This window comes from Orbicella franksi, chromosome 13 (genome assembly GCF_964199315.1).
Source record: "Orbicella franksi chromosome 13, jaOrbFran1.1, whole genome shotgun sequence".
In the NCBI taxonomy this organism is placed as follows: domain Eukaryota; kingdom Metazoa; phylum Cnidaria; class Anthozoa; order Scleractinia; family Merulinidae; genus Orbicella; species Orbicella franksi.
In genome coordinates, this window is record NC_138157.1 from 8,317,371 (window position 1) to 8,339,900 (window position 22,530).

Sequence of the window (22,530 nt, forward strand, 5' to 3'; positions counted from 1 at the left end):
CACATGTTATTGAGTTAATGCCTTAGCGAACAGCAGCCCCCTAAACCACCCCAATGGTGCACTCTGCACTAAAAACCTCAGAAATTTGCCATTTTGATAAGTTGGAAGCCTGCTCTCTTGTGAGTAATTTCTATCCCTTGATTCAACGTTTTTTTTTTTCGGCCGTGAAGGAACGAATATGCTTGTAATAACGCGTCCTAAGGCCAGAAACATCGATAACAGAATCGCCCTAGACTCGAGTGCGATAGGGTAATTCTAAAGGAAAGAAGACTTCGAATAAATGTGGATTTGGTCTCATTTGAAAGAAATAAAGTTCATTATGCCGGTTATTTATCTGTAAAGTATTGTGTACATAACACATTCAAATTTTTGTTAGAACTCATTACAGTCGTAATGACCAAAACAGCTCTAGTGTTCCACCTAAATAAAAGTAAAGATTATTTGTAAATTAATGATTGCTGGTCAATTTATGCTGTGTCACGCAAACCTTAGCAACCTACTTTTTGCAATGAAACTGCTACTCAAAAACCAACTGACAACCCTGCGGGACTCAGTTATTGATGTTATGTATTTGAAGGGGCTCAGTCACGTTAGTTTGGGTTATATTGGCCATACACAAAATTACCTTACAATGGTAGGAAACCTGAAAATAACAGTTTAATAAGATAGAAAAACACCAAAGAGATAATGATAAACCATAAAAGACCAAGGATGGCTAAGGATGGAGAAGATTAACACGGATTACAAACGCGACGAATTTGAAAAATTGAGGCTAAACTTTTCAATATGCGCAAACCGTGACTGATCTTGACTCTACATGTACAACACTGGGAGAGTTGAAAATTTACAAAGTATGTAAATAACATGTAATTAACATGTAAATAATCAAAAGGAGACTGTAAAGAATAATTTACCGGTATGGAAACTGTACGTAAGGGTTGTCCTCCACACGTCTATACTGAGCCAATATCAACTCGAAGTTGATAAAGGTAAACAGCCTTTCGTAAAGAAACTGTGAAGCTGACTTCTCGAGCTTTAACCTTTCTCGTGAGAGCAATGTCAGCGAACAGTTCAAGACACAAGCGAAACTAAAGACATGCGGAATGAAAAACACTTGCCTATTTACCAGCGCGTATGGGCGCAATGCACATTAAATCGTATTGGCGCTATGATGCGTCTGCGATTCCAAAAACAACTCAGTCCGCCCTATTAGAAGAAACTATATGGCAGCCAATGCTGTGAATAAAGACGATGACTGCAGAAATGTGTCGAGAAATAAATTGTTCCTGAAGTGCTGTAACTGTATATAATCTGCTGGACAAGTGAGCAATAGTGGAACTGGGAAACGGGTCTAAACAATCATCACTTGTTCCCGAGATTTTATTTGCATCGAGGAAGACTAAAACACTTTCCAAAATTAAGTGGCAATAAATGCGAAACTGTTTGCTATAACTCTGCGCCTGCGTACCTGTGTAAAGGGTGCCAGTTGGATGGCTGAATCGACGTTTGGTACGTCTCAGTCTTCCTTGTCTTCTCGTGTGTCGTGTTCTGTGGCTGAATCGACGTCTGGTCTTGCTACTATTGGTGTTGCAATAAAGCGTCCGCGTCTTGAGTCTACTCCTGTTGCTGTTTTGCCCAAGAGCCGTACCTTGTCTATTCGTCTATACCTGTCTCGCCCGCGTTTTCCTCTTGTTAGTACTGTTGCTGCTTCGCCTGTCCAGTCAAGTTCCGTTGTTGCTCTGTTGAGTCCTGTTAGTACTGTTGCTGCTTTGCCAGTCCAGTCCAGTTCCGGTCCAGATCATCCCAAAGGAACGCACCCTAGATCTCCTCTTTTGTCAACCTCAAGATCATATTTCAGAACACATGCCGCATCAAATTTCACTTTCCATACAAAATTCACTTCAACCGCTCTCAGAAATCCAAAGCCATCTATAAAGCCGGTTTCTGGGGCTGTAATTAATGAATTATCTGACGTGGGCAAAACAAAACGAAGACTCCTTGACAGGAAAACGGAAAGTTACAAGGCCCCTGCAAAAATTGACCATTCGTCAGCCATTGCTGATCATGTGAAAACCACTGGTCACAACATAAAATGGGATCACTTTGACATTCTAGCGTCCGACAAAACTGACTTTCCATGATTGCAGAATTGAGGAGATTCTGTTCATTCAAGACCTTAAGACTTCACTAAGATAATGACACTGTCAGTGGTGAAAAGTTGTTGCTTTACTAGCTGTTGCTCATGCTGAATACGCGCATGCTTATTTGTAGACTTCAGTACATTTATGTCCAACACGCTGTGTAGCATCTTGTACAACAAAACACCTAGTATCCAGAATGGACAGTAACTCTGGTTTTCCTTCAACACACACAAATCTTTCGCCTTTTACTAAAGATTTCCGTGGAGGAGACCAACTCGAATGAGTCTATTGACCAATTTTTCAAAGCTCTGCCTGTTGGCGGGGCTCATAATTTAACAGATGAAGTATACCACGTTTCTACCGCTTCAGACAGTAATGGTTGACCTCGTAGTATCAGCATGAGGATATTTTAGGCGGTCTAACACAGGAACATTGAGTTTCTCGCGTAGAAGCCATCTTTATGATACGTGGACACGGTAAGTCTTTAAACTCGCGGAAAGGGTTTTCGGCTGATTTTTTTGCTAATTCGGCTTCATTTTTTCCGCGAAATGGACTCGATTCAACGTATTTTAATTAATCATTGTACCTTACAGAAACGTTTTGACATCAAAACTACTCCTCAATATTCGTGCCATTCCTATTTTATACGCCAAATATCTTTGCGTACTCCTCACTACATGTGCATTTGGGTTTACGCAATACAACATTCTTCTAACCATTTCTGGTAAATCATATCTACCTGGCCACTCCCGTTCCCTAACACGCTGCTGCTTTCCTACCCCTCTCCCTACCCCTACCCCCTTATTTACATGGTTAAATTTGGCTGTAAAAACACCAAAGTTGAGCATTCAGATCACTAAAATGAAACTTCATGGCACAATATATTCCGTAGGTTTTTGCAAACTGTCAGGATTTGCAAAGAGATGATATTTTCCCATTTATTTATTCAACATTAGTTCATATTAATACACCTTTTGCTGTTCATTTACAGAAAACAAACATTCATTTGTGTCCAAATTTCTTTCATTATGGTCATTAAACTCTCATTAACACCAATATGACCTTCATTTGCGCGTAAGGAACGTTCAAGAAAAACATTTACATATGCATTAACATTCAAAATCATCAAAAGAAAAACAGTACCTTCATTTGACATTCATTGACTGTAAATGTATTTTCATTTTGGTCGAAAAAAAATTCGTTGTCACGAAACGACAATCATTTACACTTTACGACATTCAGTTTTCAACAAACGACTTTCAATAACACAATTTGCATGAGAACTAACATTCAATTGCATTATTATGCAACCATATCCATGAAGGTAACAATCTTAAATGCGGTGAGACATACATTACCGTGTTTTCACCTAACGTTAAGAGAAAACAATCGCTCATTAGCGTAATTCTTTTGAACAGAGATATCTCGCCCAATTTTCCTCGAAAATTTGATTATAGAATAAGGGACCATATGTACTTTTTTCAAATCATAATTTCACAATCCTCCCCTTGCAGATATAAATTCGGCCACTTACGAAACTTTTTGCGTACAACTCAGAGGGCGCACTACACCTTTTGCTGTTCGTTTACAGAAAATAAACATTCATTTGTGTCCACATTTCTTTCTTTATGGTCAATAAACTCTCATTAACACCAATATGACCTTCATTTGCGCGTAAGGAACGTTCAAGAATAACATTACATATGCATTAACATTCAAAATCATCAAAAGAAAAACAATACCTTCATTTGACATTCTTTGACTGTAGATGTATTTTCATTTTGGTCGAAAAAAAATTCGTTGTCGCGAAACGACAATCATTTGCACTTTAGGACATTCAGTTTTCAACAAACGACTTTCAATAACACAATTTGCATGAGAACTAACATTCAATTGCATTATTAGGCAACCATATCCATGAAGGTAACAATCTTTAATGCGGCGAGACAAACATTACAGCCATAATAACATTTATTTTTGAAAGATAGAATATCAAATTCGCTGAACGATTTATCCTTCAATTGCCTCACTATTGAGGCATCGTGGCAAATACGTTTGCATGAAACGAAACCACTGTCCACATTTAGCTGCCGTAATGGTACCAATACATATTTCGTTGTAGAGCTTGCTGCAACAGCTGCGTGCGATAATTTCACAGAGCAATTCCCTGGCGTCTTGCTTCGTCTCTTTTGACACCTTCAAAGGCCCTGACTATCCTTTCGCGGTGTTCAAATGGGATTCTACAGTATTTCTTCGTGGCATTTCTGGAGAAATCTAACTGTCACTATGACACACGTATACTGTAGTGCGCCCTCTGAGTTGTACGCAAAAAGTTTCATAAGTGGCCGAATTTACATATATCTGGAAGGGGAGGATTGTGACAATATGTTTAAAAAAAAAAGTACATATGGTCCCTTGTTCTATAATCAAAATTTCGAGGAAAATTGGGCGGGATATCTCTGTTCAAAAGAACTGCGCGAATGAGCGATTGTTTTCTCTTAACGTTTGGTGAAAACACGGTAATGTTTGTCTTACCGCACTAAAGATTGTTACCTTCATGGATATGGTTGCCTAATAATGCAGTTGAATGTTAGTTCTCATGCAAATTGTGTTATTGAAAGTCTTTTGTTGAAAACTGAATGTCCTAAAGTGTAAATGATTGTCGTTTCGCGACAACGAATTTTTTTTTCGACCAAGATGAAAATACATTTACAGTCAATGAATGTCAAATGAAGGTATTGTTTATCTTTTGATGATTTTGAATGTTAATACATATGTAAATGTTATTCTTGAACGTTCCTTACGTTCAAATGAAGGTCATATTGGTGTTAATGAGAGTTTATTCACCATAATGAAAGAAATGTGGACACAAATGAATGTTTATTTTCTGTAAATGAACAGCAAAAGGTGTACAGTATCCGTGTGACATACATGTACATGTAGTGACAGTTCGGTTTGTCCAGAAATGCCACGAAGAAATGGAATCGCATTTGAACACCGCGAAAGGATAGTCAGGGCTTTTGAAGATGTCAACGAAGACTATTTACTATTTACTAGTGAGGCAATTGAAGGATAAATCGTTCAGCGAATTTGATATTCTATCTTTCAAAAATAAATGTTATTATGGCTGTAATGTTTGTCTCACCGCATTAAAGATTGTTACCTTCATGGATATGGTTGCATAATAATGCAATTGAATGTTAGTTCTCATGCAAATTGTGTTATTGAAAGTCTTTTGTTGAAAACTGAATGTCGTAAAGTGTAAATGATTGTCGTTTCGTGACAACGATTTTTTTTTCGACCAAAATGAAAATACATTTACAGTCAATGAATGTCAAATGAAGGTATTGTTTTTCTTTTGATGATTTTGAAAGTTAACGCATATGTAAATGTTTTTCTTGAACGTTCCTTACGCGCAAATGAAGGTCATATTGGTGTTAATGAGAGTTTAATGATCATAATGAAAGAAACTTGGACACAAATGAATGTTTATTTTCTGTAAACGAACAGCAAAAGGTGTAACTATATCCCATTTAATGAAAAAGAAAAAAAAGAGAAAAAGTCCCGTGCATACGGCGGCTGCGCCCGCAATACGAGCGGCAGTAAAAACTGAGCTGTCCTACCGAAACGACACGAAAATAGCCTTTTTCTTCACAACTAACAAAAACGAACACGATACTAAAGTTATTTTGGTCTCTTCCAATAGTTAACTTGAGAATTCCGGGTTTAATTTCACGAGGTACAGCATATTTTGTTCAAAATAACACAACTATTATCCTACCTGGCGACACTCGAAGAACTCGGCGAGCGAGCGCGAGTTGCCATGCCGAACGCCGAACAGCCATTTTGGCGCCAACTTAGAAGCTTGGAGACACAAAATGTTTGATATTTTTTACTTTTCACAATGTGATATGGTATTTGGAATTGTAAATCTCTTTTTCTAAATATTTAAAGCCGTCTCTAGTGAGAAAAGTTACCTGATTTCGATGCCATTCCTGTTAACTTACATTGACCTCAGGACAGTGAAGTTTTTCCCAGCTGTTGAATTCTGATTGATCAATTCAAATTGCAGGCGAGCTAGCCGTATGCAAGGTCTGGCCATAAGAACACAATTATTAAGTACGAGAAACCCCCTAGCCTTTGGCTATAAACACTGACCAGGAGTCAAATCAAAAACGAAAAGAAAAAAAGTGTTTACATTCCAACGCCGGGAATCGAACCCGGGCCGCGGCGGTGAGAGCGCCGAATCCTAACCACTAGACCACGTGGGATGTTCACTAGGTTACAGGATCAGTTATAGAAATAACATTGCAAGGAGATTCCAGTATTTTGTAACATCAAATTTGCCAATTATTCTTATGTATTGCATGATTGTTGATTTTGCCAAGAATCTTGACGTTTTCTTAAAGTACAAGTATATTTCTATACTTGCCTATATGTTAATTTTGTTTTGTTTTGTTTGTTTGTTTGTTTGTTTGTTTGTTTGTTTGTTTGTTTGGGATTTTTGTCATTACTTCAGCTTAGAAAAGCTAGAGAAGACTTACATAAGGAAAAACACAAAATTCCAAGACCGGGTTTCAAACTCGGGTTGTCGTAGCAGATAAATGTCTATAGGTCAATACCCTTAGCCATACCGAGTTGGTGAGAGCGTTAATCTGTAAACACAGAACTCTTAGAAAGGCTATACGTTGCGTTGCTCATGTGTTCAATTATTACGCAAAGAGACAAGCAAAGAAGAAGAAAAAAGAATTAAGCTAATTATTAATCAAATCCAATATCATAAGAACTTTTGATGTGATTTGAATACTTTGTTGGTGCTGTGAGCCAGTTGTTGGCGATCCACTTTTCTCCTTTATATTAATGACGTCACATCCAACGTGAATGGAATATCGGTCTAAATCTCCAAGACGACCGCTGTCTTTCCACTTTGTAATCAACTTCGTAACATGTCTGGATTTGTAATTGAGCGGCGTTATTTCACACATTAATCGACCATTTCTTTCTTCTTTTTAATTATGTTTTGAAAAATGTAGCCAGTAGGTATAAAGCTCTTTAATATTTCTAATATTCTAAGACATGTTTTCATTTTCGATCTACTTTTTAGGTTTGAACGCGTACAGTTTAATGGGACTTACAAATGGTAAGTGCACATGGTTCGATTGTATTAATTTTATAATGTATACTCAAACATCCCAATTGGGCTAAAATAGGGGATATATCGATCTGATTAGCTAAGGCAAACTTTCTCTAGTCTCTCTTTTCCTTTCTTTTTATGTGTGCTTTTGTGTTATTTTCCTGACCTGAGATTTATTTTCATTTAACGTTGATGTCAACTGACTACCTGGCTACCTGTGGTTGAATAGTCATCAGAAAAACAAAGCTTTTATTGTCATTTCAGGAAGATTAACTATGCAGTCATTTAACAAGTTGAATATTAAGAAGATTCGCCGGTACATGGATTTCTTGAAAACAATAGTCCACGACACAGATTCGGTTTTAGTCAACAAGCCTGGCTACCACAAGACAAAACCGGTGACCTTGTTTTGAGACGTCTCCACGAAAGGTTATTTCTCCCAAATGCTGTAAAGTAACTAGAACGCGATGTCCCGTCGGTAAGCGTGGTTGCCATAATTTGCAAAACAGGTGTTAACGCGCGCAACAACGTGTTTCCAGCTTGAAACTGACTACGAGACAAGTTGCAGATCAGAAAATCCCGGATGTTATATTGCGACTTAAAACCAAACTGTTTTGTTTTACAGGATCATAAAGTTAACCAAGCCGCCGAGAAAAATAGTTCAGGGTGGAGAACCAATGCAGGTGAAACTGATATAATTTAGTACTGCGCATACACTTGTTATCCACCTACATGTAAATGTGATGTGTTGACTTGGTGCAAAAGGAACACACTGTTTTAATGCATAAATCCGCTAAAGAACAACTTAAAGAGGCCGTAATTTTCAGAGTAAGGGGAAATGAAGTCGAAATTAGACTTTGATGTAAAAGATAAGTAATCACTTCCCACGCCGGGAATCGAACCCGGGCCGCGGCGGTGAGAGCGCCGAATCCTAACCACTAGACCACGTGGGATTGCTTGTGTACGACCAGATTAATTTAACATAGGGGTTGTTCAGAACAGATTGTGCGATCCACGGAATAGGACGTGTTCACAGTAAAACATCAAAGAAAGGTTAGGAGAAAAAAGAAACAGTTGCGGGAAACAATTTTTCATTTTCATCAAGTTCGTTGGTTTTTTTTTTAAGGGCTGTTACGGAAGCATGTCTCTCTTTAATTTTTAGCTGTAATTTGATTTAAATGTTTGCGATCTGTAGGGTTTTTTTTCCTGAATTTTCGGTGGCACCTGTCTAACTTCATCAGAGTGTAAAGTGGATGTTCGTTATAACGTAGCTTACATCCATTTTTCACCCTGATGAAGGTGGAAAGATGCCACCGAAAATTCAGTGAACAAAAACCTACAGTTCGGATATATTTAGAGCCAAATAATCAGTGTCCACCGATCGCAACAATCGAAGTATCTTTAGTTGTACGCAAGTTTAGGTATTTAAACCCTTAAAATTGATTTAAAAGCAGAAATGCAGTGTGTCCATCAAGTATTAACACCAGCCGGAGGACTCTATAAAGAAAGGAAAAAAAAGGACTTTCCCACGCCGGGAATCGAACCCGGGCAGCGGCGGTGAAAGCGCCGAATCCTAACCACTAGACCACGTGGGAATCCTGTCTTGAGTTGGGAGGTATAACAACCGACGATGTTTTCTAGGTTGTTAGGTACGAAAAGTTCGGTCATTTCCATGCTCACATGGACTCTACCATCAAAGACTCTAATGTTCCTTGCTGTCATCAGAATAATCTCAGAGCATGCGACTGTAGAGTCTGCAGGTTGGTTATTTATTAAAGCCATGTGCAGTGCCCATATTACAGAGGGCATAAAATACCGTATTTAACACCAAAGACAAGGGTCATGCTTCAATAGTCATTTCTTTATGACAACTGAACCATTTTCAAACCGGGCTCAGTTCAGTAGCATTTCGTGTTAATTTACTTTCAGACATATTAGCAAAATTCGTCGGCTTTTACTAAAATATTGAAAAAGCTATAAACAGTTTTAAAGTAAAAACTACATCTTGAAGAGAAAAGAGCCTCGGAGTTCTTGTGAAATAAATGACTAAGGTTGTTAACAGTTCATTTCAATTTTATTGGTCCGTAAACTACGTTCGCCAACGCCCATAAAAGGGCAGTATGACCCATCACCTTTTATCTGTTCATGTTTATGATTTAATTTTCGCCATACATTTATTTTGATGCATTTGATAATGTTAGTTTTAATGTTTCATCCGTTTTCTTTTATTTTCTTTTTTTCAGATTTATTACGATCCTGTATTTCCTTAACGATGTAGAAGAAGGAGGGCAGACAGCCTTTTTGATGGCAGATAACACTACAATCACTCCAGAAGTAAGTAATTAATAACCCCAGTGAATTGTAACAAAGTGAACTGAGCTTGCAAGTTTGCACACCAGTTAGAGAACATAACGAAGTCTTTTTATTTCTTTGTAATATTTTTAGGAAATTGAAAGAACGGATGAGATCAGTCTGAGTACGAATTGCCGTTCGGCCGATCTTATTCTGCCACCAAAGAAAGGCACCGCCATCATGTGGTATAACAACTTTATTGACCCCGAGAGCGGTCTGCTTGGGTCCCTGGACCGTCGTACATTGCACGGTGGGTGTGACGTCATCAGAGGAGAGAAATGGATCGCTAACAACTGGCTGACGAGGCCTACCAAGCACTCAAGATACATTAAAAGCATGTTTGACACGGGATTCGATTGAAAATCTCAGTCCATTTAATTTACTAGTTAGTCTTTCCGTGATAACAAAACAATTGATGCTGCGTGTAAAGATAATGAGAATGGTTGCTAGCTTGGGAGTTCAGACTGATTTTTTGGCTGTTCTCGCACAGCCGAGACAATGTAACAGCCGAATGGCTAAGGCTTTAGCATATTCGGGACATTATCTGAAGGCTCACATTGACCAAAGCTATGGCTACGAACAATCAAGCGAAGGTTACAATACTGACTTTAATATTCATCCGTTTTATAAACATTATCATGCTTTTTTTTTTTTTTAAATAAATTCTGATAAAAGACACATGAAGGTCTCAATTTTAAATTAACTTTCATTATGGCGTAACATGAGGTTAAAAAAGAAGGTAAATGAATTTTAAATAGAAGGCCCGGGTGAGTCCTCTGGGCCGGGATCCTTCGTCTTTGATGATCTAAAAGTCTCTCAATGCAATCAAGAGCAAAGGTACAGGAAATGAAAAGTCACATTTGTTCCTACTATGGATGTAAAAATAAAAATGGATGTAATGACCTTTGCATTGTGTAAGCCAAAATAAGAGATGAATTTGGAAGACGCTGAGGCTACGGTCGACAATAAATAAATAATGGGAAGAACAGAACACAATCAGGAGCCTTCACTCTCTTTGGGTTGACCACATCAGTCACTCTGATCGAGGTGTCTCTCGAACTCTGACCAAAGGTATAAAATGTATTCTGCCGGCATTATTTTCTAGTCCAAGTAGAGTATGTGTTCCACAACAAGCGTTGAGTTGTGCTTTAGCTTTGTTCTGTATTAGTATTACTTTTTAGACGGTTGTTAGTGCTATGATCACTGTATGGAAACTGTACGTAAGGGTTGTCCTCCACACGTCTATACTGAGCCAATATCTACTCGAAGTTGATAAAGGTAAACAGCTTTTCGTAAAGAAATTCTGAAGCTGACTTCTCGAGCTTTAACCTTTCTCGTGAGAGCAATGTCAGCGAACAGTTCAAGACACAAGCGAAACTAAAGACATGCGAAATGAAAAACACTTGCCAATTTACCAGCGCGTATGGGCGCAATGCACATTAAATCGTATTGGCGCTATGATGCGTCTGCGATTCCAAAAACAACTCAGTCCGCCCTATTAGAAGAAACTATATGGCAGCCAATGTTGTGAATAAAGACGATGACTGCAGAAATGTGTCGTAAAATAAATTGTTCCTGAAGTGCTGTAACTGTACATAATCTGCTGGACAAGTGAGCAATAGTCGAACTGGGAAACGGGTGTAAGCAATCATCACTTGTTCCCGAGATTTTATTTGCATCGAGGAAGACCAAAACACTTTCCAAAATAAAGTGACAATGAATGCGAAACTGTTTGCTATAACTCTGCGCCTGCGTACCTATGTAAAGGGTGCCACTTGTATGATGTTCGGATGGCTGAATCGACGTTTGGTACGTCTCAGTCTTCTTTGTCTTCTCCTGTGTCGTGTTCTGTGGCTGAATCGACGTCTAGTCTTGCTACTATTGGTGTTTCCAATAAAGCGTCCGCTACTCCTGCCCAAGAGCCGTACCTTGTCTATTCGTCTATACCTGTCTCGACCGTGTTTTCCTCTTGTCAGTACTGTGGCTGCTTCGCCTGTCCAGTCAAGTTCCGTTGTTGTTCTGGTGAGTCCTGTTAGTACTGTTGCTGCTTCGCCTAATAATGCTTCGCCTGTCCAGTCCAGTTCCGTTGTTACTCCGTTAAGTCCTGTTAGTACTGTTGCTGCTTCGCCAGGTCAGTCCAGTTCCCTTACTGCTCCGCTGAGTCCTGTTAGTATAGTCGCTGCTTCGCCTGTCCAGTCCAGTTCCGTTGCTCCGTTGAGTTCTGTTAGTACTGTTGCTGCTTCGCCTGTCCAGTCCAGTTCCGTTACTGCTCCGTTGAGTCCTGCTGGTACTGTTGCTGCTTCGCCTGTTCAGTCCAGTTCCGTCGCTGCTCGGTCTCGTCCTGTAAAGTTCTGTTCCTGCCTCGCCCGTTGCTCTTGTCTTGTCCCCAGCGTTTTCCGTCCTGTGTGTTGACCTCGTATCTCTTCGTTTGTTCCCGTGGTTTCCATCGTTTGGATTGCTGTTCCCGTTTAGTTGTTCACTCCTTTTGGCCTCGTTTTTTCGTGTATACCTTTGTTACGTTGAGTTTGGACTGCTTTGTTTGTTTTTGGTCTAGGTTTGTTTTGGTTACATTTTGGTGGCGAACGTATTTTTATATAGGATAAGACTGTTGACAGGTGCCCCTCCCGGGTTCACCGTTCGCCGTTGTACTGAAACAGTGTTCGTTTGTCCTGTTGTCTGACGTTTTTACCTGTTTGTTCCTCGTTTGTTTGTTTCTATGTTATTTGTTTGTAGGGGCGGGGTTCGATCCCTCGGTGCCGTTGTGTGACGGATTAGTCTGTATGTCTGGCGGACATTGCACTCTCCATTGCACTTTGGGGGCCCGGCCATTCGCCTTAAACATAAAAAAACTCTGGTTTTCCTTCAACACGCATAAATCTTTCGCCTTTTACTAAAGATTTACGTGGAGGAGAACAACTTGAATGAGTCTTTAGACAAATTTTTCGTAGCCCTGCCTCTTGGCAGGGCTCATATTCTTAACAGATGAAGTGTATATGCAGTTATTGACCAAACTTGTTCGGTCAAGATGGCTGGATATTGGCCAAGTTCCTTAGCGTGTTTTTGGACTGAGACGGACGGTGAAAGAGGCCAATATCCAGCCATCTTGACCGAATAAGCTTGTTCAGTGAACGATTTATTATAAGACTTTTGAGGAAATTGTCCTTGCGGGACAGCAGGTAGCCCCGAGCGGGCATGATAGCGCCATCTTGCCCGGTTGGGTAGTCAATTATAGCGCTGGGTTTGGTTCATCTTGCCCGCTCACGGAGCTAGCCATATAATAAACGACGTTTCTCAGACCGCTTCCGTTAGTGACGGTTGACCTATCAGCACTATCAGCAGGAGCATATTTTAAAAAAAGTCTTATATACAGAACTACGTGTGTATTTGGGTTTACGTACGTTAAAGGCAACATTCCTGTAACCATTGTTCAATCTTGTAACTCCTGTCTATCTAGCCACCATCCTCACCTACCCCCCTGCTGCCTCCCTACCCCTCTCCCTACCCCTCTCCCTACCCCTCCCACTACCCCCACCCGTTATTCATATGGCTAAGTTTGGCTCTCAAAAGACATCAATAAAACTTTCAGATCACAAAATTAAATGCTTCAAGTATGCTATTTTCCGTACGTTTTGCCCAAATGTTCTCAAATTTTCAGGATATGCAAAAAAAGAGATGATCTTTTCCCATTTAGTTAGTCAACAATCAGCTAATGTTAGCGAATATCATTATTAATTTTCCCGTTTTGTTTTGAAATTCAGGCTATGAAGTGCACAAGTTTAGTAAGAGGACACCAATAGCCTTTGGCTATAAACATCGACAACCGAAGATAAATAAAGGTCGTTTATTTACTGATCGAAAACAAGTTTTCTTAAAGCAAAGATATGGGAAGTTGCTTGCTCCTTAATTACGAATTTGCTCCTCACCATCTCTGTTGCAAGCCGCTATTAATGATCTGAGAAAGCTCCCGGTGCAAAATGGTTACTCTCGATGCAAGGTGGTAACACGTTGAAAATTAACGATTTGTTGAGGACCATTGAACAAGAATAAAAGTAAGCCAAATAACCCTGTTCAAGTTACAGTTTCCCAAAAAGATGTCTTAAACCTGTTACCCTACTTATGTCCTCACAGTAACCAAATCAAGGGTGCGTTCCTTTGGGGTGATCCGGATCCCGATCAGTGATCCAAGATCACAGGGATCATGGTGCATCCATGGAACCGACGAATCCAGTCTAGTCACGGATTCATCGGTTCCTTTGATGCACCATGATCTGAGTGATCTTGGATCACTGATTCTGATCCAGAACATCCCAAAGGAACGCACCCCAAATCTCCTCTTTTGTCAACCTCAAGATCATATTCCAGAACACATGCCGCATCAAATCTCACTTTCCATACAAAATTTACTTGAACCGCTCTCAGAAATCGAAAGTCGATCATCTATAAAGCTGGTTGCTGGGACTGCAATTAATGAATTTTATGCAGGCAAAATTAAACGAAGACTCCTTGACAGAAAAACGGAGAATTCCAAGGCCCCTGCTAAAATTGCCATTCATCAGCCTTTGCTGATCATGTGAGAACCACTTGTCACAACATAAAAGGGGATCACTTTGACATTCTAGCGCCCGACAAAACTGACTTTCGATGATTGCAGAATTAAGGAGAGTCTGTTCATTCAAGAGCTTAAGACTGTACTAAGATAATGTCAATTTCAGTAGTGAAAAGTTGTTGCTTTACTAGCTGTTACTCTTCTTGCGACTCATGTTGAATAGGCGCATGCGTATTTGTATACTTCAGTACATTTATATCCCACACGCTGTGTAGCATGTTGTACAACAAAACACCTAGTATTCAGAACCCACAGTAACTCTGGTTTTCCTTCAACACGTACAAATCTTTCGCCTTTTACTAAAGATTTCCGTGGAGGAGAACAACTCGAATGAGTCTATTGACCAATTTTTCAAAGCTCTGCCTGTTGGCGGGGCTCGTAATTTAAAAGAGTAACGTTACCACGTTTCTACCGCTTCAGTCAGTAATGGTTGACCTCGTAGTATCAGCATGAGCATATTTTAGGGAGTCTAACACAGGAATATTGAGTTTCTCGCGTAGAAGCCATCTTTATGATACGTGGACACGTTAAGTCTTTAAACTCGCGGAAAGGGTTTTCGGCTGATTTTTTTTTCTAATTCGGCTTCAGTTTTTCCGCAAAATGGACTCGATTCAACGTATTTTAATTAATCATTGTATCTTACAGAAACGTTTTGAACTCGTACAAAAGGAGGCGTCAAACTGCTCCTCAATATTCGTGCCATTCCTATTTTATGCGCCAAATATCTTTGCATACTCCTCACTACGTGTGTATTTGGGTTTACGCAATACAACATTCTTCTAACCATTTCTGGTAACTCATATCTACCTGGCCACTCCCGTCCCCTAACACGCTGCTGCTTTCCTACCCCTCTCCCCACCCCTACCCCCTTATTCACATGGTTAAATTTGGCTCTCAAGGACATCATTAAAAGTTCAAGTCACTAAAATGACACTTGAAGCACAATATATTCCGTAGGTTTTCGCAAATTCTCAGGATTTGCAAAGAGTTGCCATGCCGGAGGCCGGAGACCCATTTTTGGCGCCAAGTTAGAAGCTTGGAGACACAAAATGTTTGATATTTTTCACTTTTCACAATCTGATATGGTATTTGGAATTTTAAATCTCTTTTTCTGAATATTTAAAGCCGTCTCCAGTGAGAAAAGTTGCCTGATTTCGATGCCATTCCTGTTAACCGACTTACATTGACGTCAGGACAGTGAAGTTTTTCCCACCTGTTGAATTCTGATTGGTCAATTCAAATTTCAGGCGAGCCAGTTGTATGCAGCCTCTGGCTATAAGAACACAATTATTAAGTACGAGAAACCCCCTAGCCTTGGCTATAAAAATTGACCAAAGGTAGATAAAGGTTGTTTATTTATCTTTAAAAGTCTATTTCCGGAGTCAAATCGAAAACGAAAAGAAAAAAAATGTTTACATCCCCACGCCGGGAATCGAACCCGGGCCGCGGCCACGATTACAGTATCAGTTACAGAAATAACATTGCAAGGAGATTTCAGTATTTTTTAGCATCAAATTTGCCAATTATTCTTATGAATTGCATGATTGTTGATTTTGCCAAGAATTTGTTTCTTTTAGAAAAAAAAAGTCTTCGCGTTTTCTTAAAGTACAAGCGTATATCTATACTTGCCTATATGTTTATTTTGTTTTGTTTTGTTTGTTTGTTTGTTTGTTTGTTTGTTTGTTTGTTTGTTTGGCATTTTTTTCATTACTTCAGCTTAAAAAAGCTAGAAAAGACTTACAGAAGGAAAAACACAAAATTCCAAGGCCGGGTTTCAAACCCGGGTTGTCGTAGCAGATAAATGTTTATTCTCTATTTTCCAATTGCCCATAATTCACTCTCTTTGCCCCCAAATTTTGCATAGACTATTGCTATGAAATTCTCTTGGGAAGTCTCCATATTCCCAAGAGTATTTCACAACAATAGTTTATGCAACATTTTGGGGGCAAACAGAGTGAATTATGGGCAACGGAAAATAGAGAATAGGTCAATACCCTTAGCCATACCGAGTTGGTTCTCAGACATGACCCTCACGTAATGAGAGCGTTAATCTGTAACCACAGAACTCTCAGAAAGGCTATACGTTGTGTTGCTCATGTCTTCAATTATTACGCAAAGCGACAAACAAAGAAGAAAAAAGAATTAATAACACTAGCTAATTATTAATCAAATCCGACATCATAAGAGCTTGTGATGTGACTTGAATACTTTGTTGGTGCTGTGAGCCAGTTGTTGGCGATCCACTTTTCTCCTTTAATGACGTCACATCCACCGTGAATGGAATATCGATCTAAATCTCTAAGAAAACCGCTGTCTTTCCACTTTGTAATCAACTTCGTAACATTTTTAGATTTGTAATTAAGCGTTATTTTACACATTAATCGATCATTTCTTTCTTCCTTTTAATTTTGTTTTGAAAAAATGTAGCCAGTAAGTATAAAGCGCTTTAATATTTCTAATATTCTAAGAGATACTTTCATTTTCGATCTACTTTTTAGGTTTGAACTCTTACAGTTTAACGGAACTTACAAATGGTAAGTACACATGGTTCGATTGTATTAATTTTGTAATGTATTCTCAAACGTCCCAATTGGGCCACAGAAAATAGGGGATATATCGATCTGATTAGCTAAGGCAAACTTTCTCGATCTAGTCTCTCTTTTCCTTTCTTTTTATGTGTGCTTTTGTGCTACTTTCCTGATCTGGGATTTATTTTCATTGAACGTTGAAGTCAACTGACTACCTGGCTGCCTGTGGTTGAATAGTTATCAGAAAAACAAAACTTTAATTTTCATTTCAGGAAGATTAACAATGCAGTTATTCAACAAGCTGAATATTAAGAAGATTCGCTGGTACATGGATTTCTTGAAAAACAATAGTCCACGACATAGATTCCGCTTTAGTCAACAGGCCTGGCTACCACAAGACAAAACCGCTGACCCTGTTTTGAGAATTCTCCACAAAAGGTTAGTACTCCCAAACTGTAAAGTAACTAATATAGAGCGATGTCCCGTAGGTATGCGCGGTTGCCATAATCTGTAACAAGGGTGTTAATCGCGCAACAACATTTTACCAGCTTGCAACTGACTGCGGGACAAGTTGCAGATCAGAAAATGCCGCCTGTTATGTTTCGACTTAAAACCAAACTGTTTTGTTTAACAGGATCATAAAGTTAACCAAGCTTCCGAGAAAAATAGTTCAGGGTGGAGAACCAATGCAGGTGAAACTGAATTAATTTAGTCAGTAATGCGCATGCACTTGCTATCCACGTACATGTAAATACCATGGGTTCACTTGGTGCAAAAGGAACGCACTGTTTTAATGCAAAACTCGATCCGCGAAAGAACAACTTATCGAAGCCATAATTTTCAGAGTAAAGGAGATGAAGTCGAAGTTACATTTTAATGTAAAAGTTAATTTATAGCTTCCCACGCCGGGAATCGAACCCGGGCCGCGGCGGTGAGAGCGCCGAATCCTAACCACTAGACCACGTGGGATTGCTTTTATACAATTACCATAATTTAAGATCCGGCTTGTTCAGAACAGATTGTTTGATCCACGGGATAGGACGTGTTCACGGTAAAACATTAAAGGAAGGTTAGAAGAAAAAAGAAACAGTTGCGGGAAACAGTTTTTCATTTTCATCAAGTTAGCTGATGTTTGGTTTCATTTGTTCGTTGGTTTTTTTTTTTTAAGGGTTGTTACGGAAGCATGTCTCTCTTTAGTTTTTAGCTGTAATTTGATTTAAATGTTTGCGATCTGTAGGGTTTTTTTCACTGAATTTTCGGTGGCACCTGTCCAACTTCATCAGAGTGTAAAGTGGATGTTCGTTATAACGTAGCTGGCATCCATTTTTCACCCTGATGAAGGTGGAAAGATGCCACCGAAAATTCAGTGAACAAAAACCTACAGATCGGATATATTTAAGTCAAATAATCAGTGTCCACCGATCGCAACAATCGAAGTATCTTTAGTTGTACGTAAGTTTAGGTATTTAAACCGTTAAAATTGATTTAAAAGCAGAAATACAGTATGTCCATCTAGTATGAACACCAGCCGGAGGACTCTACAGGAAAAGAAAAAAGATAATTTCCCACGCCGGGAATCGAACCCGGGCAGCGGCGGTGAAAGCGCCGAATCCTAACCACTAGACCACGTGGGAATTCTATCTTATCCAGGTTTCCGCCTTAGAGTCAATCAACAGTTACCAAAATTTCAAATGTATGATTGACAGGTCCAGTTACTGAAAAAAACAAATTGACACATTTTTTAGGCACAGAACGGCTTTGATGCACTGATAAGACGCAAACATTATAAAAAATATTGCACCTTAAAAGACTATTGACACGTATAATAAGCACTCAGCTTAATTACTGGCCCCAAGGAAAACAGTGAGTTGCCCCTAGACCTCAATGTTCCCCTTGGCGAACATTAAGGTCAAGGGAAACAAAACCCACTGTTTGCCGTGGGGCCAGCCAATAAGTGTTTTGTGATACCTCCGTACTCAAATATAGGAACAACTGCGAAACAATTCTTTGCTTGAAGCCGTGAGGCACAACAAATTTGCTACGGTTTCAAGGTGCGCGACCTGATCACGTGCAAGTGGAAAATTCAAGTCATTGTTTTCCCAGGGAGTTAGTGAGGTTTGCTCCCTTAGGGATTCAGTGAGTTTTGACCCACGACACGTGACACGTTCTCCTCCAATCGGAAATCGTATTTGAGTTGGGAGGTATAACAAAGAACAATGTTTTCTAGGTTGTTAGGTATGAAAAGTTCGGTCATTTCCATGCACACACACGGATTCTACCATCAAAGACACTAATGTTCCTTGCTGCCATCAGAATTATCTCAGAGCATCCGACTGCAGAGTCTGCAGGTTGGTTATTTATTTAAGCCATGTACAGTCTCCATATTACAAAAGGCATAAAATACTGTAGTTAACACCAAAGACAAGGAACATGCTTCATTAGTCATTTCCGTTATGACTACTGAACCATTTTCAAACCGGGCTCAGTTTAGTAGCATTTCGTGAAAACCAGCAATTTACTTTCAGTCACAGTAGCAAAATTCGTCGGCTTTTACTAAAATATCGAAAAAGCTATAAACAGTTTTAAAGTCAAAAACTACGTCTTCAAGAGAAAAGAGACTAGGAGTTCTTGTGAAATAAATGAAAGAGGTTATTAACAGTTCATTTCAATTTTATTGGTCCGTAAACTACGTTCGCCAACGCCCATAAAAGGGCAGTATGACCCATCACCTTGTATCTGTTCATGTTTATGCTTTAATTATCGCCATACATTTATTTTGATGCGTTTGATAATGTTAGTTTTAATGTTTTCATCTGTTTTCTTTTACTTTCTTTTTTTCAGATTTATTACGATCCTGTATTTCCTTAACGATGTAGAAGAAGGAGGGCAGACAGCCTTTTTGATGGCAGATAACACTACAATCACTCCAGAAGTAAGTAATTAATAACCCCAGTGAATTGTAACGAAGTGAACTGAGCTTGCAAGTTTGCACACCAGTTAGTTACTGATCAATGCAAGACGAGATGACTGACCAATAACCAAAACTGTTACCAGAACAGTGCACATCCCACGTGGTCTAGTGGTTAGGATTCGGCGCTCTCACCGCCGCGACCCGGGTTCGATTCCCGGCGTGGGAATTTCCTTTTTTCTGCCTTTTGTTTAGATTCAAAGCGCTTGTGGGTATTATTTACACAAAGTAGCTTACAGCAGTTGTTAGTTGTTAAGGTGCTTCCTGAAAGATTTTGGTTGACGGCTTGGCCTAGAGACGCGTATATCCAACGAGTAAATAACAAGACAAAAAGTCAAAACCGCAGCAAACTCTGAAAACTAATAAACAAAAACAATATACACGCTCATTACATATCCATTTTATATCCTGCACTCCTTAACTGAAGAAAACAACAAGCCTTTTTTGAATGGGGATTTAACATTTATTCAACTGAGAAGAGAGCTTAACTAGCTAGTGTCAATTCAGGACAGAGTTGGCCAAGTAATAGTATTCAAACGTAATAGTGAAATAAGTAGTTAAAATTTGGTCCGATTATCAAATGTAATAAGAATCGACTTAAATGATAATCTTAAGACATCGTGTTGGTCCACTGAATTTGTGAGTCCAATTCTGATCCCCTCGGAGGTGTTCTAACCTGGCCAGTTTGATGTTCACTCAGAGAGCATAACAAAATCTTGTTATTCCTTTATTGTATTTTTAGGAAATTGAATGAACGGATGAGATCAATCTGAACATGAATTGCCGTTCCGCTAATCTTTTTCTGCCTCCAAAGAAAGGCACCGCCATCATGTGGTATAACAACTTTATTGATCCCGGCCGAGAGCGGTCTTCTAGGGTCCGTGGACCGTCGAACATTGCACGGCGGGTGTGACGTCATTAGAGGAGAGAAATGGATCGCTAACAACTGGCTGACGGCGCCTGCCAAGCACTCAAGATACATAAAGAGCATGTTTGACACGGGAATCGATTGAAATCTCAATCCATTTGATTTGCCGGTTAGTGTTCTCGTGATAACAAAACAATTGATGCTGCGTGTAAAGATACTGTGGATGGTTGCTAGCCTGGGAGTCCAGACTGATTTTGGGATGTTATCTCGCGCCGCCGAGACAATGCAACAGCCGAATGACCAACGCTTTAACACATTCAGGACATTATCTGAAGGATCACACTGACCAAAGCTATAGAGACGGACAATCAAGCGAAGGCTGCAGTACTGACTCAAATATTCATCCGTTTTGTGAACCTTGTCATGTTTTTTGTAATAAAGTCTCATTAAAGACACATGAAGGACTCAATTTTAAATTTTCTGCTCGAATTAACTTTCATTATGGCGTAACATGAGGTTAAAAAAGCCGAGAAGATAAAGGAATTTTATATAGAAGACCCGGGTGACTCCTCTGGGCCGGGATCCTTCGTCTCTGTTCTATAAGTCTATCAATGTAATTAAGAGCAAGGGTACAGGAAGTGGAAAGTCACATTTTTAGGTGCATTTGTTCCTACTATGGATGTAAAAAGAAAAAAATGGACGTGTGCGTGTGCGACTCCAATAACAAGTCAGTCTGCCCTATTAGAAGAAACTATATGGCAGCCAATGTTGTGAACAAAAACGATAACCTCAGAAATGTGTCGTAAAATAAATTGTTCCTGAAGTGCTGTAACTGTATATAATTTACTGGACAAGTAAGCGATAGTCGAACGGGTCTCAAGGATCATCACCTGTTTCCGAGATTTTATTTACATCGAGGAAAACCAAAACACTTCCCAAAATGAAATGAAAATAAATGCGGAAGTGCATAATAATTAATAATTAGCAGTTTCTGCAAAACGTGCAAGCGTAACTGTGGGCTTCAGAAGAATAATTGTCCCACACGCTTTGTGGCACTTGTACAACTAATTCGACCCAGTATTAGCCCTTATGCTAACTGTAACTAGTTGACATTGTTCTTTTCTTTTAGTTATTGTATTTTCTGTTTTGAATTTTTCATTCATTGCTTTTAGTGGCGAGGCGAGGTTCGACTCCCCGGCGAAGTTGGCGGGCCGGCCTCGTTTAGAGGGTGCCCCCACACTTGGGCGGTTTTAGGTCTTTTCATTTATTGTTTTTAGGGATGAGACATTGCACTACACCTTCAGGCCGCCCACTTACAAAAAAAAAAGTCTCTCGCCTTTTACTAAAGATTTCCGTGGGGGAGAACAACTCGAATGAGTCTATAGACTAACTTTTCGTCGCCCTGCCTGTTGACTTGGCTCATAACTTAACAGATGACGTGTATATGGCGGGTATTGACCAAGCTTGTTCGGTCAAGATGGCTGGATATTGGCCAAGTTCCTTATTTAGCGTGTTTTTGGACTGAGACGGACGGAGAACGAGGCCACTATCCAACCATCTTGGCCGAATAAGCTTGTTCAGTAAAGGATTTATAAGGCTGTCGAGGAAAGTGTCCTTGCGGGACAGCGGGTAGTCCCGAGCGGGCAAGATGGCGCTATCATGCCCGCTCGGGTAGCCAATTATAGCGCTGGGTTTGTTTCATCTTGCCCGCTCACGGAGCTAGCCATATAATAAACGACGTTTCTCAGACCGCTTCCGTTAGTGAGGATTGACCTATCAAGACTATCAACATGAGTATATTTTCAGGCAGTCATACACAGAAATATTGAGTTTCCATGTAGAAACCATTTTTCTGATACATGGAAATTTTTCAGACTCACGGAAAGCGTTTTCAATTGAATTTTTTTTTTTTTTTTTTTACCAACTTGGCTTC

At 39.6% G+C, this 22,530-nt stretch overlaps 9 non-coding genes and 2 pseudogenes across 10 annotated transcripts; 6 read left to right on the forward strand and 5 right to left on the reverse strand.

Moving 5' to 3' along the window:
• The first annotated feature begins 2,345 nt into the window (after positions 1 to 2,345).
• On the forward strand, positions 2,346 to 2,467 carry LOC145466871 (U5 spliceosomal RNA). Its single transcript, XR_014042001.1, has one exon. It is a non-coding gene; the product is annotated as a U5 spliceosomal RNA (small nuclear RNA).
• Positions 2,468 to 6,340: 3,873 nt separating this feature from the next.
• Trnae-cuc (transfer RNA glutamic acid (anticodon CUC)) lies at positions 6,341 to 6,412 on the reverse strand. Its single transcript has one exon. It is a non-coding gene; the product is annotated as a tRNA-Glu (tRNA).
• A 712-nt stretch (positions 6,413 to 7,124) lies between these two features.
• Positions 7,125 to 10,229, forward strand: LOC145465170 (transmembrane prolyl 4-hydroxylase-like; annotated as a pseudogene). Its single transcript, XR_014041530.1, has 5 exons — positions 7,125 to 7,704; positions 7,901 to 7,958; positions 8,917 to 9,035; positions 9,519 to 9,609; positions 9,721 to 10,229. The product of XR_014041530.1 is annotated as a transmembrane prolyl 4-hydroxylase-like (transcript).
• Positions 8,157 to 8,228, reverse strand: Trnae-cuc (transfer RNA glutamic acid (anticodon CUC)). The gene has a single exon. It is a non-coding gene; the product is annotated as a tRNA-Glu (tRNA).
• Trnae-uuc (transfer RNA glutamic acid (anticodon UUC)) lies at positions 8,799 to 8,870 on the reverse strand. The gene has a single exon. It is a non-coding gene; the product is annotated as a tRNA-Glu (tRNA).
• Positions 10,230 to 12,473: 2,244 nt separating the features above from the next.
• On the forward strand, positions 12,474 to 12,595 carry LOC145466868 (U5 spliceosomal RNA). The gene has a single exon (XR_014041998.1). It is a non-coding gene; the product is annotated as a U5 spliceosomal RNA (small nuclear RNA).
• A 1,893-nt stretch (positions 12,596 to 14,488) lies between these two features.
• Positions 14,489 to 14,610, forward strand: LOC145466865 (U5 spliceosomal RNA). The gene has a single exon (XR_014041995.1). It is a non-coding gene; the product is annotated as a U5 spliceosomal RNA (small nuclear RNA).
• Positions 14,611 to 17,014: 2,404 nt separating this feature from the next.
• On the forward strand, positions 17,015 to 21,240 carry LOC145466133 (transmembrane prolyl 4-hydroxylase-like; annotated as a pseudogene).
• On the reverse strand, positions 17,659 to 17,730 carry Trnae-cuc (transfer RNA glutamic acid (anticodon CUC)). The gene has a single exon. It is a non-coding gene; the product is annotated as a tRNA-Glu (tRNA).
• On the reverse strand, positions 18,324 to 18,395 carry Trnae-uuc (transfer RNA glutamic acid (anticodon UUC)). Its single transcript has one exon. It is a non-coding gene; the product is annotated as a tRNA-Glu (tRNA).
• Positions 19,827 to 19,898, forward strand: Trnae-cuc (transfer RNA glutamic acid (anticodon CUC)). Its single transcript has one exon. It is a non-coding gene; the product is annotated as a tRNA-Glu (tRNA).
• Positions 21,241 to 22,530: the final 1,290 nt, after the last annotated feature.